General features: G+C 46.1%; 1 long non-coding RNA gene across 3 annotated transcripts in view; it reads right to left on the bottom strand.

Annotated features, from left to right (window-relative positions):
- LOC141567141 (uncharacterized) overlaps positions 1-25,628 on the bottom strand; it is a 176,459-nt gene that overhangs the window by 8,767 nt on the left and 142,064 nt on the right. Inside the window, exons 3-5 of one of the 3 annotated variants that reach the window (XR_012489537.1) lie at positions 11,034-11,125; positions 9,797-9,894; positions 2,736-8,893 (exon numbers count right to left, since the gene is read on the bottom strand). This is a non-coding gene — a long non-coding RNA (uncharacterized LOC141567141). Of the gene's footprint in view, positions 1-1,499; positions 8,894-9,738; positions 9,895-11,033; positions 11,126-25,628 lie in introns of those variants that run through there. The other 2 variants (XR_012489536.1, XR_012489538.1) reach the window with 2 other exon arrangements.

The raw sequence follows: 25,628 nt of genomic DNA, 5'->3' as shown, positions 1-25,628 counted from the left end.
TAACCATAGGAACATAAAATCATGCTGGGCAGATGGACCCACTGCTAAACAAACACGTACCTGCAAACCTTCATGCACAGCGCTGTCTTACTGTCATGACCCAGTGTGGGGACAGAGCCCCACAGAGCAGTTTCCAGGCTCTCGGCCTCACGTGGAAAGGTGCTGGCTCGGGTAGTAGATGGTCATCTAGTTGGCCAACTAGTAGATGTGACTAGTTGGCCATTGGCTGTTACCAGTTAGCCATTGGCCACTGATAAAAGTGCCGTGGCTAAGCTAGCAAGGTGGTGGTGTAGTGGTGGAGTGTGGATTGCGGATTGCAGAGAGGCGGATTGCAGGTAGCAAGTGAGGTTGGTTGGCAGAGACAAGTGGACGACAGGTTGCGGATCGTGTGGCTCCTGCCTCCTGTGTCTCCAACCCAGCCGCCAGAGAGAATATAGTGGTATGACTCCCCCATCTATGGCTCCGTGGGTGTTCCTTTTTGGCCTCACCATATCCTGCGTTCTTGTGCAGGGAGTGGGACCAGAGACCCCGCAGGCCGCCCCGCATGACACCCAGGTAAGCTGAACGTTCTTCTTGGCAGGGATGTCACGTAACAAAATTATTATTACTAATGACCACCTACTCTGAATTCTTCCACAGACGCACAACACAGAGCTAGGAAGAAGGGACTGTAAGTCTGTTTTAACCTAGTAAGTCACACATCGGTCAGCCCCTAAGCCAAATGTATTTGGCAAGTGTCCCCTAGTTTCCACCTCACACCACACTGTCACCTGTGAGGAAAGACACACTCATCTCACTTCATCTCTAAGTTGATCTGAACTTGAATCCAGGCCTCGGGCTAACAGAGCGTGAACGGCTCCAGGTGACAACCCCGGTATTTGCACATCCTTACACATGCACAAAGGATTATCCTTCCCACCTGAGTTGTAGCCTAGCAGAATAATTGGGGTGGGCGTCTGCTGTTGAAATCCCAAGGAAAAGTTCAATTAACTGCTTCCAGATCATGGCTGTGGTTGCAGCCTGCAGCGCAGGTATTTTACTGGGAATGAGTCTCAGGTGACCGCCCTGGCCCACACCTGTGCATCTCATGTATCAAGGCAGTGACTTCTTCTATGTGTCTCAATCACGAAATCATAAAGCAGTGCCAGCCTTCCCCAGGTGCCTCGTCAGCCGCACGTTTCTCCCATCAGTTATATCACCCAACATACTGCACCTTCATTTGCAAAGCCCGTTCTTTCAAAAGCAAGAACCAACCAACCAACAAACAAAAAACTAAACTGTAGAATTTGGACCTTTCACATTTATTTTCCTCTAGCAATTTCCTTTGTTTTAAATGCATTGTGTCTGTCCTTGGCAATCACTGCTTTTCTTTAATCTGTCACCTTTCTTGGACCCTGCTTGTTTTACTTCCATAAACAACATCAGGAGGAAAAGGAGGAGGGGGAGGGGGAGGGGGAGGAGGAGGGGGAGGGGAGGGGGAGGGGGAGGAGGAGGGGAGGAGGAGGAGGAGGAAGGAAAGCTGGATTTGATGTTGGGTCAGTGAGAATTTGAATCTTTGATTTCCTACCATAATCACAAAATGGAATTGCTTTCTGCAAATTACACTAATAAATTATCAGCTATTATGCCATAGGATGTTGGAGCGAAGGCTGATGCTGAATAAAGTTTTAGAGGGAAGCAGAACGTGTAATTTATATTTCACATGTGGTCACAACACACCTACTTGTCACTTGCTTGAGGAGCTAAAGAGGGTGGGAAAAGTGAGCTAATAGAACCATGAGGACGCCAAAACCTCCCCTTGCAAACCTGATGGATCCAAGAGCCTAGCAGGTGAGGGCTGAGACCACTTTGCTTCTTTAACTGCAACTCAATTTTCAATTTTCAGCTCCAGAGGACCCAGTGATTTCCTTTCAGAAACAGCAACCGTGAGGCCAAATAATGAGTTACAGTCCGTTTTAGGCACAGGAGCTTCTCCGTGCCCTCCTGCAAACAAAGCCCACACACAACAGCCTTTCAGTTTTTTCCATAAGCAATTGCATGCTTATTCCTTTCCAGGGGAGCAAGGTGAAATTACCTCACGGGTTGTGGACAAGGGATTATTTAAATCTATTCTCCTCACTAAGCCCATCGCCCGGTGTTTATGAAGACGATCAAGGCCGGTACTCATTACTCGCCCTGCAGGTGAGCTGACCCTTCAGTGTGCGAGTCTCTTGAAATGAGGTAACTTCTCTGCATTGTAAGTGGAAAAAATGAATACAGACAGTCGCTGCGGCTGGCTCTAAAATTACATTTTTTCAGTGAAAAGTCTACCAAAGTTAGGAGTAAAAGACATGACACCGAGTGAGACAGTATATTTGTAACTCATAAACAAAGAAGCCTCAACTCAAAGAATAAAAATCAGCCCTCCAAGTAGATAAGAATCATGGCAGACAACCTAACAGAACAAAGTTGACAAAAGAATTGAATAGGCATTGCATAAAAGAAGAAATGCAAATGGCCAATAAACAAATTGAAACCTCACCTCATTAGCAAATTAGAAAATAAATGTTAAAATTGAAACATGCAATCAACATACACCAATGAAATGGGCAAAAAGCTGAAGTGTTTGTGAGCATGGGGCAACTGAGAACACTCAGACATCTGGGGTGTAAATGGCACTTTGAACGACAGGTTGACATTGTCCATCAAAGTGGATGACAGGCTGTGTGTGCAGAGACGCAGCACTAGGGACGTACCCTGGGAAATTCCTGCGCAGTTGTACCAGGAAACAGGTGAGGTGGTCAGAGCAGCGTGCGTGTGTCGCCACCAGCAGGAGTCACCCAATGGCCGTGACAACAGACGCATATACAGTGTGGCATGCTCCTAGAAAAGAAGACTATATGGCAGTGAAAAGAAACGAGCTGCCGCTACACAAAACTATATGGGTGAGACCAGGGGCTAGATTGCAAATATTTCATGATTGATATGACATCAACATAGCAGGACCCCTGCCAGATAGCAGCAACTCGCACAGGTCCGCTGTTAGTTACCAGTTAACTGTTAGTTACCAAGAAACACCACGTTGCTCAAAAAGGAGGAAAAAACACACAACTAATATAGTATCATTCTATTTATCAAAGTTCAGGAACAAAAAACTTAGTTTGTTTCTTTGGAAAGCATAGTGACTGATAAAATAAAAGCAAGGAAGTAATTTCCACAAAGGCAGGGAAGTGGTGACTTAGAAGGGAGAGACTGGCTTGAAAGGAGACAGCACGTAAGTACATACAATCTATGCGGAAAGGGGCTGGCAATGCTCCCTTTCCTAGGAAGTTAGGACACAGTCATTCCTGATGTAGCTATTCTCGTAACTGAGATGCATTTTATGCTGTTTCCTGTATACTTTACAATAAAAACATACACACAAGCAAAATGAAAGAAAACCAGGCATAAATACACTGGTGGCCACTTTCTTCTGGCATTGAGTAGACATTGATTGAACATCATGGTTTTAGGCCACCACGTCTTTTTCCAACATTTCCAAAATTGTTACCCAATTCATACCATCGTGGTGGCCTCCACACCATGTAATTGTCACAGCTACTTCAGAACATAACCTTCCTAGCCCAGGCTGGGCGTCTTAGGGTCCAATGTATTGCCACCAACCAGGGGTAACTCCCTAACTTCTCTCTACTACACTCGCCCGCTGCTCAAGGACAGGTCCAACCCCAAAATCCATCTAGAAGGTCGACTTTCTAGGGCCACTTCTGGTACCTGTCACAGCCTATGTTTCTGCAAAGCAGATACATACTAGGGTACATATGGGGACAGTGACTCGGATGGCAGGGTGACACATGGGAGGGGAGACCAGCCCAAGAACCCAGGACTAAGGGTGCCTAACGCTCAGTCCTGCAGGGTGCTGGGGGATGAAAAGCAGAGACGTGCACCCATAAGCACCTGTCCCTCACTGATCAAGGGCACCCCAAGGAGGGGTCACATCTGCAGGCTGCACCTGCTCGAGCGCTAGGAAGCTTTCTGTGAGTGGGGGTCAGGGAAGGAATCAGGAGCATGACATTAGGGCCTGCAGAGGTTGTCTCAGGCTGCCCCCCTCACAAAGCTTGTGGAAGCTGGGAAGGAACCAGTCAGCACAAGCATGGCTGGAGTGATGGGTGGTGACAAACACAGGTGTCTGGGGCACTGGTGTAACTCTGCTTGGGGACTTCACAGCATCTATTCACCTGCATTTGTAAGAGAATCTCCATTTCCTCAAGGGATCCCTCATCCTCCACTCTCAGCTCCTGTCCTTACTTTGGGGTTGAAGCCACACCGAGCTCTGGAGGTGAACTTGTGAATCAGACCTGGCCCTTCACTGCCAGTGAGTCTCCACCTGGGGACGTTTGTTGGACCTGTCAGGAAGGAGGAGACTTCCTGGTGCCAAAGCTGTGTAGAAGGTGTGTAGCAGCAAAAAGCATCAGCTCCTCACCTAACAGTGTCCAGGAGCTGCTGGGAAAGTCGGCTGCCTGAGCGAAGGCAACGCCATGGAAAGGCCGGCACAAGAATACACGGCAAGATCGCTGATAAAGTCACGTTAGCGTCTGTGCACGGCTGTGCGGAAAGCAAACACACCTTACCTGTGTTTTGAAACATAAGCCAATAAATTCAGGTGTCTCTCTTTTCCTTACCAGTTCTTAAACACCCAAGAAAAGCTGTTGTGTCTAAGATTTGTTAAAATTGGTTTTCAATAAGAATGAGATTTAAATGAAATAAAAATGGACTAAAAACTTGAAACCACAAAACTCGTAGAAGAAAAACGTAGGTGGTAAACTCCTCCCATCTTGGAGATGATTTGTTGGATTTGATGCCAAAAGCAAATGCAACAAAAATAAGCAGGTGGGACCACATCAAACTACAAAGCTTCTGCACAGCACAGGAAACCATCAACAAAATGAAAAGGCAGCCTACTGAATAGGACAGAATATTTGCAAATCACATATCTGCTAAGGGGTTAATATCCAAAATATATAAAAACAACTCATACAGCTCAATAGCAAAAAGCGGAGCAAGAAACTGTTCCTTCTTTTTTTCTTTTTCTAACGCTCTTTCCATTACACACGAACTGAAGTTTTCAATTAATAAAGGAATGCTGTTTTGATCAAACCTGGCCAGGGTTTAGAGTTGTTCAGCCTTGTGTGAATTCCTGTTGCATGTACAGTTAGCACTAATCGACTTAGCAGTAGTAGTAATAACGTTTTGCCTCCTCGGGCTATTCTGCAGAATTCCACAGGGTCCTCTACACACATCTCCTGAAGACTGACCATCCTGACTTACAGCCTTACCTCTGCTAGTCTTCTGGTTGATCACACACACCCACTTCACACCCCTCCCCTTTGGTAATACTTGTTCGAAAACCGGGCCGTCTTACGCCTCAGTCACGGTGGAGTCTCTTCCCAACACCACACACAATTCACCAGGTGAATCTTCACTGTTGACATTTTAATTCTTGAAAACCAGTTAGTATTTCTATCGCCCTGTTTAATGAGAATAGAAATAGTCATAGGTGCAATTGATGAGCAATAAGGGGTGTCTGCTGGCAGATGTCTGAGCAATTTTTATTTACTTTCAAAAAAGAACTTGAAACGGTTATGGCCCAGGATTCTCCCGCTCCCTACTGGCTTCTGGACACTGTTAGGTGAGGGTGTGATGCTTTTTGCTGCTGCAGCCATCTTGATGCTACGCACTTAAAACCCATTTGAAAAAAAGAACAAACAGAGAGAGAAAAGAGAGAGCGCTCATTACTCATGGCTGAGAAAAGAAGAAAACAAAAGTCAGAAGCATTGCTCTTGCTTTTGAGGAGCTGGATTTCCCTACTTTTACTGTGTATAAAGGGCACAGGTGTAGTTTCTTGTAGCCAAAATCATCGTATTAGAAACAAAGATCATGTGTATTTCTTTGTAACAATATAAACTCCGAGTCACTTGAGGACACACACTAATCTTTGGAACTCAGCACAATGCCAAGAAGAGAGCACACTCTCGAACATCGCTACTGACTGAATGCACGAAGGGGCAGCTGCCAGAACAATGGGAGAAGCCAAGGACTAGCCGGCGAACTTTTCACCGTGCACTCTTTCACCATTTTTCATCAAACAGCTAACAATCAGGACTGTCCTTGTAGCAAACTCAAGCGGTAGAAGTTCTGAGAATACCTGTTCCGAAGGATTCACAACTTAAGCTTCTTCAAGTGCACAGTAATTGAGGTGTATTGAATTCTACAGAAGTCACTGGCCCTTTGAGTCTGAGACAGGGTATCAGTCACTTACTGCACACTCTCTGTTGTGCTTTCCTTTTACAATGTCTCTTCAGATGGGTCGTCTGCTAGGACGAGGGCATCACTCTGCTCTCCAGACTCTCTCATCTCAGGGTAGCTCCTGACATGAGCATGACGTCTAGATCAGAGAATAAAATGAAATAGGTGATACAAAGAGAGCTTTTTAAAAAGCCCACAAGTGACTGATAAGTAAATGGAATCATTTGGAAGTTTCATCCTTAAGTTGAAAAGAGAATTCAAAACAAAAAGGATTCAATTTTCCACATGGTCAGAGGTGCTGTCTGAGCTCGAGGCGACCCCCACGCACTCTCCTTTTTCCTGAACACAAGCGCTGACATTTTCTGTTCAATTTTTCTTATTCCTGTGAGCTGTCAAGGCAGTTCTGTCAACATCCTTGAATAGATCTCCCATAATAATTTCATTTTAAAAATACTCATATTTAAACATAAAATGGTTTTCTTGCCAGAAACATTTAAATTTAGTTATTATTATTGTTTTTAATGAAAGAAAACTGTCTCCCAGAAAAGATGTGTCCTACATAATGTACCTCTCATTTGGGCTTAACATTTAATCTATAATTTATGTCTTTGCACTCAAGCTTATGTTTTTGGTTTTTTAAAACTGTGATGTTAATAAAAATGAGCGATGCAATTATCTTCATTTATGCAACCACAGACTTGATCCTACAGTGACTTTAATTTGTGGATTAGTACCAACGACAGGAAGTAACATTGGTGATCGTAACGGGAATAGGTGGGTAGAGAGACAGAGAGGAGAGGTGATAGATGATGGATAATGGACAGACAGATGGATGGATGGATGGACGGACGGATGGACGGACGGACGGACGGATGGATGGATAAATAGATAGACAGACATCTGAAGAGGTCTAAAAATCAAAGTAATCTTCAGGGCTGTAGACTGTAACGTGGCAGTGAGGTTCAGAAGAGGCGGGTGGTGCAACTGGAAGATGCAGCAAAGCTTTGCATGAGCAGACCTGGGATCAAGTGTCAGCGATGCCTCGTAAGTGATTTGTAAGCGTCGCGTAGCCACTCTGTCACTCAGAAATGCAGGTCTCCCTCTAGTCGTGCATGATGCTGCCTCCCTCCAATCGCTGTTCTAAGGACGAGTGTGATGCTGCTCACGATGGGGACATGTAAAAGTGCTCTGTCAACTGCTCCAAGCCCTCTTATTTCATTCCCTACCTCCAACTGCTATGACACACGTGCAGTCCACTCGATGCCTAACGCATGCCACTGAACGGCACTGGCCAGGCTGGCAGGCCAGCCCTCTGCAGCTTCGCTGGCCGGCCAAGAGCTATGCTCCCTGCCCTTTAGTCAGCTGGGCTTCCACAGCACGGCTCCATTCTCCCGAGTTAATTATCACGCACGAGGCAGAAGAGACCATGCCAACCTGGGAGGTCAGTGGTTGTAGCAAAGTGTTTTCCATATTATTTTTTACCCCATCTGAAAGGACCAAGCATTAAGATGGGCTGTGAAGAATTTTTTAAGACAACCTTCTGTTTCACTCTGCTGTTCTCTACATATGACAACACCGTCTCCACCTGCAGGTGAGACACGCCCCAGGGAACTGGACATGTCCTCACAAAGTTAGGAGACACTCGCAAATGAAAACCACTTCCGGGTCATTCTATCAAATCATTCTCAGAGCTGATTCATGATGCTGGGAAAAACCTCAGAGATGCTAATAGGATCAAAGAAGATGGGGGGGGATGTCACTTAACTTTACATTTTAGGTTGTTGAGGTTTGTTACAACACAGCTCAACAATCACTATGACAAGGCCCATTTCAGCAGTGGGCCAGATGGCCTAGCTCAGAACACATTTTAATAAGCAGCCACGAGGACATTTCTCAGCAAACAGCCTTCCCTTGTCACTACATTCTTTTACCAAGTCCACATGCAGCCCCACAAGTAGTTAGGATTCTTCCATAACAGCTACTTTGTTTCCTTTTCTGTATGAACAATAACAACAAAACAGCAACATGTGGGAAGAGCGACTGCTTCCGTTGTATACCCACATTCACCTTAATAAGCACATAAATTCACATGTGGTACTTCAGTATGAACCAGAACCCTGTGAGGGCTAATTATTAGACTTTACAATTGGCCCAAGTTAAGACAGCATCTCATTGGGAGACATACCTACTGCTCAAATTTGTTTTTAAACAAAAGATAGAAAACATTGATCACTTCCATTCATCTCCGATGGTTAAAAATAAAAGTTACTGTGACCAGGGGCTCTGAGTCACCGTCACCAGTTGGCGTGTGTCACCATGACGTGCCTGCCTCCTGATCCGGTGCCTTGAGAAGGACACACCAATGCCTCCTGTGGGGTTCCTGCCAGTGACACCTCCATCAAATCAGAACCAGTCGTCAGACGATCCCAAACTGAGGACACTGTACAAAACAAGCGGCCATCCTCAAAGGACAAAGGGACACGCAGACAACAAAGGCTGAGAACCTGCCCCCATTGGAGGTGACTAAGGAGACATGGAACCCACAGCAGGATGGGATCCTCAGAGCGGACATCGCGTGTCAGTGGGACCGCTGGAGCAGTCAGAACAAGATCTGCAAAGAAGACCATTGGACAACATCAATTTTCTTAGTTTGATAAACGGTAGTAACTTACGAAGGAACATTGGGAAACTGTGTGTAGGTTGTGTGGGAATTTAGATATTTTGCTTACTTTCTGTAAGTCTGAAATTATTTCAGAGTTAAAAGATTTTTTATAGCTATGCTTTATATAAATATACAGTTTAGATTTGATGCATAAAACTGCATTATGTGTACAAACCACATATTTGTAAAACGTGTTCACAGATGTGGACTCTTTTAGGAGCTGGGTCACTTCATTCATTCACTTCAGTTATTATGAGCTGACACAGCGTTATTTGCCTGGAAACTTATTGCAGACGATGATTTTGTGATGGCAATTCTTTATCCGCAATTTTATTTGTATTTTGAAGTAACAATTCCTGAAATAATGTTGAAATGTGGCATCATTTTTTGTAGTAGTCATTTTAATAATACTTCAGATTTGATGATATAGTTCTCTTTCCTTAAGAATAAACATAGGTTTATTTTTATGAAAAAGAAGGTAATATGTTTAAAGTAATCACAAAAGATGCATTGCCTTTACATCCTGAGAAGCACAGTGATCATAACGGGCTTCTCACTCCTTCACAGAACGGCCTCTTGGCTGAATACCTTACACTGAAGGAGTGTGAGAAAATGGTGGGAAGGCCACGCTGACCCCTTACCCCTGACCCCACCTGGCCCTTCTTCCCTGAAAGCAGATCAATGTCCCCTGTGAACAGTGCCCTCCCTGTCCCAGGAAGCAGGAGGACGTTATTGTCACCAGAGATGGGGAATGGGGGTGGGTAAGAAATCTGTGCAAACTTTGTTAAACTCACCGGAACTAGTTACCTCGTCACCATGACTACCCCTCGCCCGACCCCTCTGTCTTCCCACCTCTTCACAAAATTACTGTTTGTTGTCTAAAAGGAATGAAAGTTCCTGCTCTGGTCGCTTCTTTGGGTCTTCATTCTCTTTTGAAGGCTCCCATGTACCTGTAAAATTTTTTTAAATGTCTATGTTTTTCTCCTGTTCATCTTTGTCAATTGAATTTTCAGACCCAGCCAGGGGCCCTGAGAGGGACGAGGAACTCTTTCCCTCCCTTACAAGCACAAAGAAGTTAAGTGACTTGTCCTGGGTCATCCAGTTAAAAAAAAAAAAAAAAAAGGCAGAGCTTTAAGTCAAGTCCATGACCACAAACTCCACTTACCATGCTCCCAAGACAGCACTGGCCCTTCCGAGAGGCCATGTCTCCCCTCCCAACCTTAACAAATTCAGTGAAGCCAATGCCAGGCTGAATTCCATGTGTCCCACTGCCAGTCCCCTGCGTGTGTCTGTCCGTGAGCTTCAGGTACGACACGTAGGGACCAGCAGAGGGAGGAGGGTGGAACGGCAGCCTCCCTGAAAGCTTGGGGTCCCACACATTTCCTCTCCTCACACTATTAGGAACGTGGCTTAAGAAAACTGTAAGAGGTGGAAGCATTTAAAAAATGAGTTAATAGTGGCAGATGCCACATCCACCCAGGGCCAGCACGGTGACTCTGGGATTGTGCCCCATGGGGACCCTGCAGGCTCCCTGTCAGCGCCCTCCCTCCCCGCCCGCACACCCAGCTCCTACGGAGAAGCTCTAGCCTTGCACAGCCGTGACTTCTCATTTACCAACGATTGCTTCCTGAGTCGTGTGATTTTTAATAAAGTAGCAGCACTTGAAATCAAAGCAACTGCCATGGCTGGGCATTCTCAGGTTGTCTGGTTTTGTCCTGAGGCCAAGAACCGCAAGATTAAACAGTTACCAAGCCACACCCACCCTGGAAACCCTGAAGTGCAATCGGTTTTATTGAAGGTGTTATTAGAACCCTGGGGGGACATTAGCCTCAACTCCTAACAGTGAACACCCTATGGCTCTCACTGCCCCCTCTTCCTCCTCCAGTCCCATCCCCACCTCACCTTTCTCCCCCAATCACTCTCTGCCCCGTGTCTCCACACCCCACCCACCAAGTTCCTTTGCATGTCCATTCACCTTCCCAAAGCCCAGACCCAAAACAGTTCATTGACCCTCAGTGTCCCCTGACCCAGGGGCCTCCATTTATGTCAACGTGGAATTTTAATCATTAGACCCAGGTTCATAACTCACTTTAAAATGGCAAGAGGGAATCTGTTCTGTTAAGACTGCTTCTGATTTATGACGTGCATTTCAACCACTCCGTCAGACGTTGCTTTCTGCATCTGTAAAACAAGAATGTAAATTCTAGTACTTTCCAGTGGACCAACAACCAATGGCAACTGCTGACCCTGTGTCCCCAAGGCCAACACTGCTCATTGAGGTGAGGAGAGTGTGCAAATGATGGCCAGTGACCCAGATGGAAACCGCATGTGGCTCTGGCCCTCCATGGTGTATTTTATCTTTTTGCCCTGCAACCCTTAAAATAATCTTTTTAAGATTGTTCAAACATGGCATTACTTCAGTTTCCTAGATTTCTACTCAGACACATTCACATGGACACGCAGAATTCCGGCTTCTCGGTACATTCCACACAGTAGCACTCAGCAGGGCTGGGGAGAAGCTGCTCCTTCCTCCTGGGCAGCCAGTGGGGGGGGGGGCTCCTGTCCCATCCCTCCTCCTGGTTCCCACCTGGCCCATTTCACTGGCTTGCATCACCTGGTTTTACCTCTGCAGCCCTGGTTGAGAGATAGAAGTTACTATCAGATGAGCAGACACATTACAGAGCTACGTAACATACTTCAGACAGGGCTGTTTATAAGAGAAATCTCCGTATTTACACAGAAATAGAGACACCGGCCCAGGCGCGTTTAAGCCAAACAATACGTGACGTAAGATTAAAACATGGTAATATGTTCTGAAGCAATGGGACTTGTCACCTTAAGTTGAATATTATTTTACCTTAACTAAAAGCACTATGTGAAGTAATAAAAGACTCATAAATTTAAAATTTGTTTGGGCAAAACATAAATGAACTCCATAAAATGTAAAGTAATACAAAGGACTCGAAGTATATCAGAAGCATTTTTTCACAGGAGATATACATACTTTTCCTCAAGTTCAAAATAATTGTACTAATTGATATTTTTTAACCTGAAGGATTATTTTAAGGGTTGCAGGGGAAAAAGATAAAATTATTAGGACTACAGATCTGTTACTGCATGTCACGAATGTTCTCATAATAAAATAGATTAAAGACAAATTAATCGTATGCTTCCCTGCAAGAGAAATACACTTGTGTGAGTTACCATGGCAACGACGTACACGTCCAACTATTAACTTTCTTATTACAGGAAAAAAAATCAATAACGACAGATTACTTAAGATAACATATAGCTTTGGAAGACACCTATTTATTTCCCCAGTATTATTACAAAAACTGCTTTACTAAGAAAAATCAAAGGCAAATACTTTTTTTTTTTAAATGAGTATTGCCAAAAGTGAAGCAAGTTTTAGCAAAAGCCAGACTGGCCCCATCTTGGTGGCTCCAATAAGATACGTGTCTAGACCAATTAAGTGTAAAATTAAATCCACTCGGGCAGTCATGCCTGCTGTAATTGGGCATGTTATGCTCATGAAAGCATACCAGTAACCTTTGCAATTGCCTTTAGAATTAAAACAGCTGTTAACTTTCTCTCAGTTCCACAAAATGTTTTTGCCCTGGATTTTCCAGAACTGGTTAGCATTAAAAAAAAAAAAAAAATCAGTGAGGGTTTTATTTTATTTTTCTCCTAGAAAGCCTGTCCAATGACATGTTATGTATCATTCGGGATTTACCTAAATAATGCTTGACCCACATTACCCCCAGTAACAGACTGGGCTCAGTCCTTTGGTTTTGTTCCTAGTTCTTGTCTCAGATTCGAATGCTGTGTTTTACAATTGAGCAAACACAGCTTCTGTGAAAGCTGAAGGGGTCAGCAAACAGGAGCCCAGTTCTAGGGAGTAAGACGTGCTCCTCTCTTCAAATCAATCTTTAGCTACACGCGCAGATGGCTTCTGATTATACAGACTCAGATATCAGTGTCCACACAGGCTTGCCTTTGTTCTGAAAAAAATTGTATGATTGAAAAATATTTCCACTTTTTATTATAACTGTATTCATTTTATTAAGTAGTAATATTTTGGGGTCTTTTTCATAAGAAAAAAAATGCCAGCCTACACTCTGCCTCTAATACCCTCATTCCCTCTTCCCCTCAAAGCAGAGAATCAAAAAGGAAATAAAATGATTTGTTTGTAGCCAACAGACTGAAATAAAGATGAAAGTGTGTGGTATGTGCTGGCAGGGACACTGGTTTGATCCTTCACACTGAAAATGCTCTCATGCTTTATATGTGAAAAGAATGTGTTATATTTTTATCTCAGTTCTCTCATTCCTCTCATTAAACAATAGCATCAGAAATTTGGCTCAACATGTGAAAAGGTTTACTCTTAGCATTTCAGCCTAGAACCAGTCAAGTGCAAGACATACCGTGTTTCCCCCAAAATAAGACCTAACTGGAAAATAAGCCCTAGCATGATTTTTCAGGATGACATCCCCTGAACATAAACCCTAATGCGTCTTTTGGAGCAAAAATTAATATAAGACACGGTCTTATTTCGGGGACACACGCCAGGCAAAACGCCAGGACGTTTCATGATTCCCTGGTCACTCAGGTCTCGGCGAGCCACGCTACCTGCATTCCTTTTTCTCAGAGGTGATGGTAATGTGTTGAAGGAAACCAGATCAAGTCACCCCACGCTATGCTTTTTTGGCATATTGACTATTTTGAATTAAAGGCCCTTAAAAAACAGCACAAGAAGGAACTCTGCTCCTCCTTTTTGTTCCTGAAAGCAGGAAATAAAACTCCCCGGAAAGGTGCCTCCTGCTCCAGGAGGAAGGGCGCCGATCCCACTGGCCCAGACGTGGCCCAGAGGAACCCGCAAACAAGCTAACCCCATTAGCTGCCTACCGTATATTCACCAACAGCTTGCAGCCCTTCGAAACCTCAAACTGCTTTCCTTCATCTTGTCCTTTCTCTACACATTTATTAGTCTTTGTTCAGAATTCCAGATAAGCTGGAGTTCTGAGCTGCCATTTTGAGTTACTCTTGGTTTAGATTTCCCCTGTGTGATGTGTGGGGCACGTGTTAACAAACTCTGTTTTCCTGTTGTTAACCTGTCTTTTGGCCCAGTGGTGTCAGTCAAGAATGCAGCTGGGTGAAGGGAAAATTCCCTTTCCTCCCCTAGAGTATCAAAACGATTCTATTGGATCCCACTTTAGCCAACACATTAGATGACCGCGTTCTGATGCATATGGACTCCCAATAAGCAGAGATGGCACCAGACACGATTGGAGCTGGAGAAACTGACCTGTAGTGACACCTGTATCAACCAAAGAAGCCAACAATTCACAACAGACCCCCGTTTTTCCATTCTTCTCCCGTGGCTTCACAATCACCTTAAATTCTACCTTGTGACTATATCCCCCAACTTCTTATTTATTCATTATCTTTTCTCTCACTGAACCCTCAAAGAAAAAAAAATCAAAATATTTCTTAGCAATTATCTAGACACCTTTCAACAATGGCTTCTGCCACATTAAATACAGAGAAAGTCAACAGCCACAAGTAACTTGGAGATTAGCTATGAGTGTGCGTTCAAGGCTCCATACTGGATGTCCCGTGGTTGACTTGTCCCGCGATCAGTCAGGCGGTGGTGGCTGGGATCTGCCTCACGACACGAGCCTGATGCTAACGGCAGCTGCAGCACGTTGAGGTGTTCGTCACAGTGTTTGGCCCATTTCCTTAAGCATCAGCGTCTCCCCGTCCCCACAGACAGCAGATGCTTACAAATGTGCGATTACCTTTGTAGGCATAATACTATTTCCCGTATTACTGCTGACCCAGCAGAGGCAGCTCACTGCATGCGTTTTAAAGGCTGACATAGCACTTAGGAGAAGAGAATCTCATCATGCTTGTTTAACAAGGTAACCTGATGTTTTGTGTTAGTTAGCATATCATTTCCCAGATGGTACTACTCTTTCTCTGAACGGTTGCATGGTTTGCCTTAGGTAACGCAGCTATTTTGAGACGAAACATCATCAAACTGGTTTTTCCTTCAGGAACCTAGAATTCCCATCATTCACTTGAAGACCATGGTTTTTCAAAGGGGGCAAATATTGACATTTGCTTAGATCAGTCCACTTTAGACAGCCAGTGCCACCCTGAGTCCCACAGTAGCCTTGAAGAGGTGATAAACGGTATTGATTCATGCCGCAAAGTTATATGCTGTGTCTAGTGACGTATAACTCATACCAAACACATTTTTACTGTGATTGTTTTTTAATTGTCAGTGTATGCTTCCAAGGGGATTTAAATTCCATGCCGTGTTCCATTCATAAACTGTACGTGCTCAAGTTAGAGCCGAGCATTCCCAAAGCGATCATTTTGCATTTCCGTTTCTCTAGTGCTATGCATATGGTCACCTTCGTCCTGGATTTCGGTGGTCTCAGAGAAAGAGTGCCCAAGTATCTTGGTAGACGTATCCATCTTATTCAGGATAAAACAAAGCAAAAAATGACACGGCATGTCCAAATTGAAGTATTTAGGTGCTTTTCATTGTTATTGTTGTTACTCAGAATACTAGTTTTTATTCCCTTTTTATACTGAAGTCTCAGAATTCATGTTTCATATTAAATATTTAAATTATAATACACAGAAAATGAATCACAACAAAATATATACATATAATAGCTATTCACCTAAATTACATAGATTTAGAATTTAGAAAATCTTTTCACTTATTCTCTTCAATGAAGACCTGCCTTAATGCTATGAATCCGTAATTCCTGGATACATAATCACTTAATTTTGCTTTATATATAAATGGGAAAAGTAACATCTTCACTGAGTAAAATTAATATTTTAAAGAGAAATTGCCAAAATACATTCCTTAAAAATGTTGTGCCTAATTAGACACCCCAAACACGTCTATCTTCCATTATCTTTGTCTTCCCCCCGACCCCCATCCTCACTCTTTGCACACGCGCATGCACGTTCCTTCAATGTACATTCTCTAGAAAAGCTATAACGTGAAATGTTGCCCTCCACATGGAAACACAAATCACCTACGGTTTTAAAAATGGTGATTGTCTTCGAAGTAGATTTTTACAAGCAAGAAGCTGGCTGAATCAAGCACCATGTGTAAAATGGTCTTTTATCTCAACCTGCATCCAGTGTTGTTAAGGGTTTTCTACACAATGTTGCAAACGGAACTTACCTGCAGCTAATTATTTGAACAGTTGTATTTCAGACCATGAGATGTTAAAAAAAGAAATACTAAACTGAATTTTCAAACTTCAATTACTGATGCCAGATTTCTGAGAAATAAATGGAATTAAAAATCAGTCACACCGAAAGCTATCTTGATGACTAAAACTGACAAAAGTTGAATTTTTGAAAATAACATACTATCAAGTTCAAAAATTGAGGTGATCTATTTATATTTAATTTTCTTTTGAGAAATGTTTAGTACAAAGGCTGCATTGAAATCCAGGTCCTTCTCTGATTCCTATCTTTTTCTCTTCAAATCAATGGCCCACAAGTCAGTTTCCTTACCTCAAATTTTTGTCTTCGCAAAAGAAACGCTTGATTCTATACCGTGATTCTTTCCTTCCCTCAGTTATGTTTTATTGCACATTCATCAAGGTTAATTTTTCTGTAGCAGTTGATTTGAACATTTTCATCGCCATCCAGCATTTCAAAAGGTGACACAGAAAAAGGCCCTGAGTGTCAGGTATCCAGGGCCACCTGTGAACGATGAGAAAACTTGAAAGCAGGTTCCCACATACTCCACTTTCCAGCTGGGCCACAGCAATTCAATCTTCCACCAAAAATGCACTTGACGTTTCTATAGACACAGCCAGGCAGCCCCTCCTCTGTCACCAGACACACGGGTGCACAGGCGCCTCTGCCCTGCCCTGCCCTCAGCTCATGCAGCCCAGCTGGTTATTTTCCACAAGGGGCAGGACGAGACCCAGAGGGAGCCAGGGAAGGAAGACTTTCAAAAACAACAATTAACTGCAGTTGTCCATCCTTCCTAAAATGTCCTCCACTGAATGTAGAACATTTACTTCTGGGGTATTACACTGTTTTAAGGAGCTCAGACATCTATGGAAGTTGGTCTGGGAATAACAGTGCAACTGACAGGTCCAGAAAGAGCACCGCGGGATTAATGTGCTTCCCACCGCCAGGATTTCAGTCGTGTCAGCGACGGAGCTGAACATGGAGGCGGCTCAGGCAGGGACCGCCTTGCTGGCGCCCTGTCGGCCGGAGCTCGGCCTCCACCTGGGCGCTGCTCACATGCGGCCAGAGGATCCTTCTTCGCAGGGGCCATCCAGTGCATTGCAGGGTATTTAGAGGCACCCCTGGTCTCTGACACTACATGCCAATGGCAAGTCCCATTCACACTTGTGACACTAACAGTGACTCCAGAGAGTGCCACTGTCCACGGCAGAGAGGGCCAGACTGGATCCCAGTTAGAACACCTGAGCTGCAAGGGGAACAAATTAACTGTCCTCAAAAAAATGAAAAAGAAAAACCTAGAAATTATGGTTATTACACCTTAACTTGACTTCTCCTAGAAGGGGACCCCAGGTGTAAGGCTCTGAGCACATGAAGTTTATTTGGCAGGTGGTCAGAAAGTACCACTGGGGTATGTGTGGGTGTGGGTGGTGGTGGCTAGAGGGGAAGCCAGTTATTGGTTATTCCTGCTGCGAGCCACTGGGCTGGACCTGTCAGGCCCCTAGAAACTGGGGAACATGCACAGGTTTTGTCCCCCAGAGAGGTAAAGGGCCTGAGGGATTTATTTACCAACCCCCATCGCCTACGCTACTGGGCGATTCACCGATTCACTGATTGCTGCTGCGTGCGTGCCCTTCCCGTGGCCAGGGCGGCCCCAGGGAGGCGGCGGGCTCCTCCAGGACACTGGGATCTGCGCCAGGACCTCACAGCGTCCCCTGCACCCTCGGCAGCAGCAGCCTCGGGAGCTCACGCGGATCGCACGTTCTCAAGCAGCACCCGAGACCCACGCGCGGCAGGACTCCGGGCTGCGGCCTGGAAACCTGCTTGTACAAGGAAGCACTAGGCGCGGCTCTGCCGCACACGCAGACTCCCGACCCCCACGCGGGGTCTAGGGCGGTGGGTCTCGACCGGGGCAATTTCCACACCTCCCCCACCCGTTCCCGCCCCTCGGGGGTTGTTTGGGAACAACGTCTGGAGATGCTGGTTGTCAGAACTGGGACAGCGAGTGTGCCAGTGGCGTCCGGTGGGTGAGGCCAGGGATTCTGCCAAACTTCCCACGACGTGGGGGCAGCTCCACGAGAAAGATGTACCCCGCCCCCCGTAATTGCGAATAGTGCGCCTGCTGCGAACCGGGTCTGGGGTGGGGGCCGCTTAGAATCAGGGCGGGGCACCCACAGCACCTCCCATGCGACGGCCTCCCATCCTTGTGTGCGCTTCGTCTTCTCCCGAGTGCGTTGTGTATGCAACACGCGCACGTCCGTGCGCACCAGTGCGCCGCTGGCAGGGACACCGCGTGGCCAGCCCTGGTGGGCGGCCTTCCTCCTGAGGAAGTCAGCCCTGGTCTAGAAACGCCCATGTCAGCCGAACTGCTGTCCCATCCCACGTCTCCTGTCACGGTGAGCCGCTTTTTCTGACCCAAGGCTCCTGCAGAAACGCGGCCCCCTTCCATGGAGCAGTCGCTGTTCCTGGGGGCGGAGGTGGCACAGGGTTGTCCCCATCTCTGATTTTACAGCTTCAGGTGAATGCGTCTCTCCTCGAAATGCACTGCTGTCGCCCAACGTCATGACAAGGCATCTTAAATGTTATGACAATGAGCAGTGTGTGGGGAACGACGCCCTAAGGACGCACAGAGCCCGCCGTGGGCGTGGCACCCTCATGCTGCGCTAAGGACCCATGTTCAGGTGCCAGGGACCCTACCAACCCTTCCAGGGGCTCCAGCCCCCACAGCTCTGCCCTAGTATTACTGCTGTGACTATTAGTCGGGCAGATGTAGTGAAAGTCACCCATCAGGTGACATGAAAGCCATAGCCCCCTGGGTGACCGGAGGGAGCCATCCCAGCATATGAGCTCTATGAAGCAGAAACAGCAGAGGACATCAGGGAGACGCATAGCAAGGGACTCAGAAAGGGGCCAGGAGAAGGGTCCCACATGCGCTTCCTGGTTTTCAAGGTGAGTGGGCCACAGGCCAGGACAGTGGCTGGGCTTCAGAGCTGACAGTGACCCCCAGGGACAGCCATGGAGGAAACGAGGACCTGAGTCCTACTACCCAGAACACAACTGTTGCACCACCTGCATGAGCCTGGAGACAGATGCCCCCCAGACCCTCCAGATAAGAGCCCAGGCCGACTGCACACCCTAAGCAGACCAGCCAGCACAGCCTGCGTGACCTTCTGACCTGGGGACCGTGGGTGATGAAACGGGTGTGTGTTAAGACACCAAGTTTGTCATTTTGCGTGACGTGTTAGGCAACATGTGAAAGCTAATGCACAAAGCAGTATCCCCTTTATGCTCATGGCGACCCTGGAAGGTGAGGTTATCTGTGCCCACAACTCAGAAAACGGAGGCTCAGAAATACTGACAACCCTAACACAGCTCTCACAAACAATAAGGATTTGTTTCCCCCAGTACCAGTAAGAAGTGTGCTGGCATTGCAGACATCATGGGCGGGTTGTTCTTTTCATTCTTTTTCTACCCCTTCCAATCTACCACTACATTCGTTCTTTTGAAAGCAACAAACCCGCTCAATCCAAAGTCAACAGGAAACACCTCCCCACAAAGACACTTTGAAAAGTGGAGCATTTGCCCTGATGTGAGCAACGCTGGAAACTCTTTTCCTCATTTTCTCCGGTTCTTACTTAGCTTGGCAAACAGGCACATCCCCGCAGGTTCCGGGAGGCCTTGCGTATAAGTACAACTTGCTTAATTCAGCGAGATAAACTTGAAAGTGAAAACGTAAGTACTGCATTTCACATAAAACGCCTACAGAAATGGAAAGGCTACCAAAGGGGGTTCAAAAATGAAGATGAATCAGTAAACCACATTCATGACAGGGTAACAGTCTGCGACCAGCTGCTGCTGAGGAAACATTTATCATCGCCATCCATCGGAGGTTTCGTACAAAACAGAATTTCCACAGGCACCACATAGGAAACGCATATCTAACAATCAAACAGGCTAAGCTCCCGACTCCTAAGGATAACCGTTTCCCAGAGAAACCACTGAACCTATTTCAGTAACACGTACGTAACTCGAAGCTTCGTTGGGATAAAAGGAACAGAGCTGGAAGCTATATGTAAACAAACCAAGAAATAAACGCTGTGGTGTTTTGGCAGGAACAGACAGGAAGGGCGGGATCCCCGTGGTCTGTCCTAATCTGGAGGGTCTGAGGTGTTCATCTGGTGAGTTGAGTGTCTGGACATCTGGCCCTTTCTCACGTCCACACCGCCACCCCCTTGGTCTGAGCTGTCTTCATCCCCCATCTGGTCACAGAGCCTGCAGGCTGGTCCCCTGCTTCCACACTCGCCTCTCCGTGATCTGGCTGCAGTAGACGACCCCGCGTTAAGTCTCTTTAACATGTCAGTCAACTTGGGCCATTTCTGCTCCCCAAGCCCCCGCTGGATCCCTATTTCCTCCCGAGTCAACGTCTAGCCCTCAGTCGCCGCCCACACGCCCAGCCTGCCTGACCTCGCCCCCATTCACTCTCCCTCAGTCTCACTCTGCTCCAGCCCCTTCCTTGGTCTCCATTCTTCCAACAAGTCAGACAAGTCTCCCCTCGGACGTCTATGCTGCTACAGTCCTGACTCACACCTGCAGGACTGTTCAAATGTCCAGCCTCCCCGAAGTGCACGCCCTCACCCCCCGTGGCAACGCATTCAACCGGCCCGTGCCAGATCCCTCTTATCTGGCTCTGCTTTGCCCCATGCTTCTCACCACCTTCCATCGACCATGTGATTCACGCAGTAGGTTAGTGCTGATCGCTTCATTTCTTCCACTCGAGTTGAGTTCCAAAAGCACAGGTTCTTTCCGGTATCTGGACGAGTGCTGTCCAGTAGAAATTCTCGGCACTCTCTCTCCCTCTGGAGACCACCACTCAGCACATCACACTGTGCTCTATGTCATTGAAAGACATTTCCCTTCCAAGCCCTGAGCATGAAAAAGTTCTCGAACTTTCCCGAAGACCTGCAATTCTTATCTTTCTTGTGCCTGGAGGCCTTTGGGGAATGTGATGAAGCGATGGTAAAAAGATAAAAATTCTCTCTCTCTGTCTCTCTGTCTGTCTCTCTCTCTGTCTCTGTCTCTCTGTCTCTGTCTCTCTCTGTCTCTCTCTCTGTCTCTCTCTCTCTCACACACACACGCACATATGCACATACATGCACGACACTCTGCACACTATTTCGGGGCTTCATGGAAAGCTGGTAAAGAACCCTCACGACAGCGTAAGATGGCAGGTGGGTTTTCAGAGCTGATGAAGTGAAATGAGCTGCAAAGCTCAAGTTCATCTGAGTCTACGCCTATAGCCCAGATCCCTCCAAATCTCTGGAGCTCTAAGCAGCGTCAGCCCACCAGGCTTCCCACCTCCCACGTGGGATTCAGTGACCCGCATGAGTTTTCCTCATTGTTTCCCGACACTTCCCATCCTCTCAAACGTGATTTTCTGCTGCTGTCTTTCAGCTGACGGGCCAATATTTATAGATGTGTGTTCCAGGCCGTGTCCTCTTTTCAGAATAAATGGTTTTCCCAGACATACGCACAGCGGGGCAGGTGGGTCTTCACCACAGATGGTTAGACCTGTGTTCTCTGCACCAACCTTCCTGACAATGTACAAACTGGATTTGCATTGAGCAGAACCACCTGCAGTGCCTGGGATCTGCAACCACGTATGATGGGCAAGCCCCAAAGACTGTGTATCCTCAGTCCATGGGATGCACGTGACCTCAAGAAGGTCCTTGCCTGTTTTCTGTGCTGTGTCTGCACACTGTAGCTGTGCCCTGCCCACATTCCCTGACCGTTTTCTTCTGACCAGAAGCCTACACCTGTTTCTTTCCCTGAGGAACTTGTTTCCACTGGAGCCCACTGTGCCAACGCACCACAGGCCACAAGTGTCAAGAATGCCCCTGCAGGAGCACCCTGCACCCAGGGCTCATGGGACCGGGTGCACCAACACCTGCGTGCTGGTGTGGAAACCTGCCCAGTGGTGGGAGAACTCAGAGCTCTGCGATCTGTCGCTTCTCAGGGTTTCCACAGCAGCATCAAGACCATTTACTCAGGTGGCAGCTGACTTGAGACGCGACATTAACTGGCTGCCTTCTCGTCCCTTTCACGCATCTCCACACTTTCAGCATCGCCTAGGACCAGCTCCCAGGGGTTCACGGCACCCCAGTCTGCTTCGGAGGTTCTGCCTCCAGGGCATCTGTCTAACACATACACCCCCTCTGCAAAAGGTCTCCACGAAACAGTGACATAAACGGAAATTAGTTTAGTGGTGCAGAAACCAACACTGAAGCAAAGGAATGAACTTCAGTAACGGGTGTTATTTAATAAATTGGTCATGACTTCTGAATAACAATAACAAGTATCAGAGTTTATTAATCTTATAGAGAGAGGATTTTGAACTCCATTCAGGGAATACATGCGACAAACTCATTGTCATGTTAGTTAAGAGAAGCAAAGACGTGAAATGCGGCCACTGCAGAAAGCAGCGTGGAGGATCCTCAAACAATTAAAAATTGAACTATCTTGATGAGCAATTATACCTCTGAGAATAATCAAAGGAACGAACAAAAACAAACTAACTCGAAAAGATATCTGCACCCCAAAGTTCATAGCAGTATCGTTCACAACAGCCAAGACACGGAGACGACCTCAGAGTCCATCAATGGATGAGTGGATAGAGAAAGGGTGACATATAATACATAACATATGTACTATATATAACGAAATATTATTCAGCCACAAAAAAAGAAAGAAATCGTGTCATTTACAACAACATGGATGGACCTTGAGGGCATGATGCTAAGTGGAATAAGTCAGACAGAGACAAATACTACATAATCTCTCTAACGTGTGAAATCTAACACAAACAAAATCCCCCGCGTGATATCATAAGAAATCCCACTTGCGTTTATCAAAGGTGTAGGGTGGGGGAGGAGGAATTGGAGGAAGGCGCCACGAACGTGCATCTCACCTATGCCAGGTCACCTACATCCGTCACGCAGACCAGCAGACATAACCAGACCCCCTGGCACCCACCCTCTAGACCACGTGACAGCCATCACCCTGACTGCCTGACATCTGACTGACATCGTCCTGGACCAATCCTAAAGCTAAGAGTGCAGGACTGATAATTCTCAAAAATGTACTTTTTTCTATAAGAACTCTTAACTTTTCTCTCTTTTTTAAAAACACTTCTGGGCTTTTGCCTACCTGTGTTCCAAGTTTGCAAACTAAGACCCTTGACTAAATCTCTCTCATTTATGTCTAGCCCAAGCGTCCAGCTCCTTTAGAGTTCATTGATGCTTTCGACCCCCAAATGTCAGGTCCCTGAGGACGGGGTCCCCGAGCCGTCCCCTGCTGTCATCCCAGTGTCAGCGCCAGTGGCCGGCACAACACAGCACTAAAGCCAGGCTACAGACACCGGCTTCCTTGTAGTCCCCTGCTTTATAAATCAGATGCACTCTTGGGAAACCCACTCCATTCAGTGGAGAAAAAGGCCACTGTGTCACCATGTGGCTCACCACGGACTGGGCATTTGTGGCGTTTGCAGTTAGGGCAAAACCTTCCCAGTCGGGTTCAGGCAGCAGCTACGTGGGGGCCCAGCGCTGAGATGAGTGTTAAGAATCGTTTCTGGAAGCTCAGAATAGAGTTTATCTCTTCAATCTCCCCAGTCATTCCATCAGCTATTTAAGCCCCTTTATGAATCCTCAGGTAAGAATGTATGGCTTCTCCTGTCTTCCAGTGAGAACCTTAACTGATGTATTGTGCCGCAGGCAGAAGAAGATCACGAGGTTATTCTGCATTCAATTTACTAAGCTGCCGTATTTCTCAATCAGGCAAATATCTAACATCTAAGTGTGTCTGTGTGTATATTATATATAACGTGATGCGGAGAATTTCTGCTCCCAGCATCCTTATTTTCTAATGCATTACTTTTATTTTTAAGTGTGCTAAATCATTAACCATCTACCCCACAACGTAATTCACCTGTTTGTACAAGGTAACAGAATTTCTATCCATGAGCAGCACTGTAGATGAGTTAATTCTAAATATATACTCGTATATTTTTACACTTCTGCATCAGTCAGTTTCCGTTGCTTAAACAGGACCCACAGCAATAAACAATTATTTCTCACAGGTCTCAGGTCAGCTGATTGGAGGTGAGCTGATCTACAGAGAGCTCGTCCAAGTGACTCTACAAGCTGTGGGTGTAGCTGAGCTTGACCCTGGGGAGGGACTGCTCCATGTGACCCAACAACCATTTCCCTAGGGAAGACCCTTCCTTTGACTTCAGAGGAGCCAGTGAAAATGTGCAGGGGCCTCGTCAGGCCTAGAGTCAGAACTGGCCGCTGTCACTCTCCACATCCCACCGGCTAACGCAAGTCGCACGGTACAGCTGCACGTCAAGAAGAGGAAGGCACACCTGACCTGCTCTGGGGAGAGGCGCAGTTTCACGGCAAAAAGCAAGGGTGTGGGGAAGGATGAAAACATGGGCCCACTGACTCCACCTATCGCACCAGCTCTAGCTTCTGTAATACAAGATTCAGAGCAATCAGAAATCAGGCTTTCGTTTTATTGTTAGTTTTATTACTGTTAATTTAAAATAACTGGGGAGATAATTTTATAGCTTTTGTTTAAAAAGTAATTAGGAACCAAAATCCACTTAATGATTTGCAAGTTTAGTTTTTATAAACCACTGGCATGTACACACAAGGAAGTTGCTAGATACTCCTGAATAACACCAGGGAGCATGTCTCCTTTGCTTTTAATGAATGGATACCTTCACCAGGCATGTGGGCCCAGCCTAATTCTGAGTCTCTGACTTTCAGGAAGGCACAGGAGAGGACCATAAATTTATAAAATGTGACATTTTAATCAGGCCCCAAGCTGTTGGCTAATTACATTCCACTGCACTTAAAGGAAAACTGGGGGATGTCAGATTGGAACAGAGACAAGTACAGAACTGCCCCGAAGATGTCACTCATCATTAATCACGTGACAAATGTCGCGCTATTGAACCACCCAGAAGGGAGCGAGCAGGAAATCAACCTAAAGTCCTATTTCCAATGTCCCTTTCAATTGCATTTTGAAGTAAATTTGGACACAGGTTTATTCAATAGCTGACATATTCTTTCAGTACATCTTTTCTGTACAAAAATATGGATAATGGATCCACTAGTAAATGGGGGACCATTACGCTCCGGAAACATGAAATCAACCAGAAATCATTATTTTAATTCCATGCACTTGTGTGTAACAGCATGAACAGTGTGTTAAATAGACCTTCTTCAGTGCTCTACCTAGCGTTCCCACACGAACGGGGCTTGAAGTTTGGAAGACAGACGTGTGGGGATGCAGCCGAGAGACTCACTCCAAAGCGAGAGGCCTGCTGCCCATCTCCAGAGGGTCACCAGCTACTGAACTGGTAACGGAGGCCCTGCACGTGCCACCTCTG

Source organism: Rhinolophus sinicus, linkage group LG10, assembly GCF_036562045.2.
Source record: "Rhinolophus sinicus isolate RSC01 linkage group LG10, ASM3656204v1, whole genome shotgun sequence".
Lineage (NCBI taxonomy): Eukaryota > Metazoa > Chordata > Mammalia > Chiroptera > Rhinolophidae > Rhinolophus > Rhinolophus sinicus.
The sequence above is the reverse complement of the archived record's forward strand: the minus strand, read 5'-3'. Positions and strand labels throughout refer to the sequence as shown.